This window comes from Mastomys coucha, unplaced genomic scaffold (genome assembly GCF_008632895.1).
Source record: "Mastomys coucha isolate ucsf_1 unplaced genomic scaffold, UCSF_Mcou_1 pScaffold22, whole genome shotgun sequence".
Classification (NCBI taxonomy): Eukaryota; Metazoa; Chordata; class Mammalia; order Rodentia; family Muridae; genus Mastomys; species Mastomys coucha.
The window spans coordinates 48,897,704-48,901,973 of NW_022196905.1; positions in this window are offsets into that span (position 1 = coordinate 48,897,704).

Here is a 4,270-nt window from a genome sequence, read left to right on the forward strand (position 1 = left end):
TAATGAGTCTTTTCCTAATTTGTTGGAAAAATTAGTGGAGATAATTTGTTCAGTCTTAGATGATTCAAATGAATTAATTTTCTTAGAACACTTATGCTTTATGCATCTGGATGACCCTTCTTTCTTCATTGTAGTCTACTTCTATCACCATTTTTTCCAGTAGCTAAATTTACTGAATAATTTTGAGAAGAATTGGAAAATCACTAAGATAAATACAAAAGAATGTAAAATTAATGAAGATAATATAAGTAGCCAATGAAATTCTTATACACTACAATATACTTACTTACCTTGTGTAATTATAAAATTGTTTATTGTGTCCCCTTGAGAATTGTTCCACATAAACAAATCTTCAAAACTGTCAGTCATAAGGAGGAGAATACAAAATTTGGATTTCCCTTTTCTAGATGAAGATATTCCTAAAGGTATGTCATGACATGTTTATAAAACTATATCATAGATATTAAAATTCAAACACTAGCGCTAATTTTATTGTTTAGATGTTCAGGAAAAGTGTTCATGCTAACACTTATAAACATTGGAAATCAGAATTAGAAGCTAGAGGTTTGGATGAAGCTCAGTGGCAGAGCACTTGCCCAACACGTGAAGAACTTTAATCTTCATGATAGGTATTCCTATCACCAATCCATAGAATCATTATTGCCAAAACATGGCAACACCTATCCCTCTGGGAAAACATTCAAAATGCCACCCGAATTGCTAGAACACAATTTATTGCCTACATTATACAATTACAACTTGAGATTAACATAAAAATATAAAATATTTTTATTGTCTGCCTTTCACATAAGAATTTTTTTCGGTTTATTTTCGTTATGTTGTTTATTTACATTTCAAATGTTATCCCCCTTTCAGGTTTCCCCTCCATAAGTCCCCTATCTCTTCCTCTCTGCTCCCTGTTTCTATGAGGGTATTCCCCCACCCACCCACCCACTCCTGCCTCAGCAGCCTAGTCTTCCCCTATCCTTGGTCATCAAGCCTCTACAGGAGCAGTGATGCCAGGTAAGGCAATCCTCTGCTACATATCCAGTTGGAGTCATGGGTATTCACTGTGTTTGGTTGGTGGTTTAGTCCCTGGGAGACTTGGGGATTCTGTTTGGTGGATATTGTTCTTCCTATGAGGTTGCAAACCCCTTCACCTCCTACAGACCTTGCCCTAACTTCCCATTGGGGTACCCTCACTCAGTCCAATGTTTGGCTGTGTATATCTGCATCTGTATTGGTCTGGCTCTTGCAGACCCTCTCAGGGAACAGCTATTCCAGCCTCCTGTCAGTAAGCACTTCTTGGCATCAGCAACAGTGTTTGGGTTTGGTGTCAGCAGATGGGATGAATCCCTAGGTAGGGCAGTTTCTGGATGGCCTTTCCTTCAGTTTCTGCTCCATTCATTGTCCCTGCATTTCCTTATGACAGGACAAATTCAGGATTGATATTTTGAGGAGGGTGGGTGGCTGCATTCTTCAACTGGGGGCCATTCCTATTCACTGGATATGGTGTCTGTAGGTTCTACCTCCCCTTTGTTGGGTATTTCAGATAGGGTCCTCTTACCAACAGAAAATTTCTTCATTTAAAGAAATGCATTATTATTAATGATAGTTATTTTTTTTACACTTTTCTCTGTTTATACCATTCTCTTCAGTACAGTCTCAATTTTGTGAAGTTAGTTTGGCTATTTTAGGTTTAACTAGAGTCCTTATATAGGTCTCTGTGCTTTCTTTCTTCCTTTTTTTCTGTTTATTTCATTGTGATAAAATTTTGTTTTATATAGCTGAGCAATGTTCCAGAGTCTAAATGTATCCTAATTCATTATCAATTCATTCTTTGATGGATTCCAGGCTATTATGAGTAGGAAAGCAATAAATGTTTTCATGCCTCTGAAATCCATCCACATGGATAACTGCAGCATTGACACCATCAGGATTAGGTGTGGTGAAGGCCAGGAGAAGATGACTATATGACCAGGAAAATCAATAGAAATCTGCAACCGATGGGGGTGAAGAGGTAGGGAGCATCTCCAGGAAGAGAGATGTCCTGGGACAAGAAAACACCCAAGAATCAATGAGATTGACCTTAGCTGTGATTCACTACACTGAGGATATGCAACTTGAAGAGGCCACCTCCAGTATCTAGACTGGAACTCCAGTGGAAACCACTGACAATTCTTTCAACAGTTTATACTGTTTACAAGTAATGCAGACACAAGGTAGGAAGCACAGGCTGAGGGAATGACCAACCAATAACCAACCCAGCATGAGACCCATACTATGTTCAAACACCAATTCCTAACACTACTACTAACGATATTCTGTTATGTTTGCAGACAGGAGTATGTTGTCCTCAAAGATGTTCTATCCAACACTAGATGGAGCTTGGAGATTCATTGAAGAAAAGGAGGGAAGATTGTGGGTCCCAAAGGTGCAAGGAACTCCACAGGAAGACCAACAGCGTCAACTAACCTGAATCTTAGGACTCTCAGAGTCTGGTATCAACCAAAGAACAAACACAGGTCCTGAACAACTAGAATGAGGGCTATCCCAAAAGCTGTTGCCTGTAGGTGGGATATGTTCTTTTAGCTGGGCTCAGAGAGACTTGAAGAGCAAAGGCGGGTGGGATACCCAGGGTGGCTTCCACCCTCCCAGTGGAGAAGGGGAAAGAGGAGGTAGGAAGGATTGTGGGAGGTGTTAACCAGGAAGGGGGCAATGAGTGGGATGTAAAGTGTAAAGAGAATAAGTAAAAACTTAAATTATAAAATAAATACATACTTGAAACAATAATCTAAACCTGACATAGAGACTACTGACCCTATTCTTCATTCACTACTTCATTAGATTTTTATGTATTCACCTGAAAACTTTTCAAATAATATAACATGACTGCCATTTGCTTCCAGGATTGATATAAATTTTCTTTCAATTCTATTTTTTTCACTGTCTTTCACTTTCCCTTTCTTCCTCTCTTCCTCCTTCCTACCATAGCTTCTTCCCTCCCTCCCTTTCTCCCTCCTTTTCCTCCTTTTTTTTTTTGTACTAAGAAATGATCTAAGACCTTGTATATACAAAGAAAGCAATCTAACGCAGAGCTATATATATGAAGCTCTTACATTATGACTTTACATTTGCCTAAGATTGTATTAAACTTGTGATTTATTTCTATAGCACTGTTAGTGGTCTATACATCAATTTGAACTAATTTTCTACTCTTCTTTTATTTTTCTATTAGCAGTGATCTGACACTGAAATCCACCTCATTACAGTGAGAACTAAGTGATGTAGTGTGAAGTTTTCTGGTTGGTAACACCTGTGTTTCTGAGAATTCTGACATACCTGGTAGATCCAAGATCAGACCTTGTGATAGTATGTAAACATTGCAGATGCCTACACCTTACTAGAACAAGCATAATTCACTGCTAGTCCAAGCTCTGGGGAGTCACAGGTACAGACACTTTTGTCTCCACCCAGCTGTTTCTTGAAATTTTATTGTCTGTAACTATAAATATGGTTACTTGGATACTACTGGCTGTTTCGTCCTCATTTCTCTCAATTACCACTGATGATATATGTAACAGTGACATTGTTTTTGTCATTTAGACCTCTTATTTCTATTTGTATTATTCCTGGTGTCTTTGCCCTCTCAGTCAGTTTCCATTTCATTGTCTTTCCCATGTGAATGAGGTTTTACTGAACCGTTGATTCATTTGTGTAAATACTCCACATTCATATACTGTTTAAAGTACTCAGGGTGCAAAGGAAAAAGAAAATCAAATTGTCACTTAGCTCACTCAGTTCTTGTAAGATATACTATAAGAAGCAAATTGGTAGTGGCTACAGTGATTAATGTTTGCAGCTACTTGTAAGGAGTAAAGACACGATATTGTGATAGAGTGGTAAAAACAAGGAAGTACTTGACCTTGTAGGATCAGGACCACAATCAGCTTTGAAAATAAAGAATAAAAACTTTGAGACGTGGACAAACACGTCTCAACAAACACAGTGGAAATAGATGAGAAGCCAGTGTTCGGGAGAGGCAGGAATGGGTTATGCTTCATGGTAGAAAAATGCAATTGTTATAAAGAACAGGCAGATCTGTTGTGGTACATCTACACATGGAGTACTACTCAGCTATTAAAAACAATAAATTTATGAAATTCTTTGGTAAATGGAAGGAGCTGGAGAATATCATCCTTAGTGAGGTAACTCAATCACAAAAGAACAAACATGGTATGCACTCTCTGATAAGTGGTTATTAGCCCAG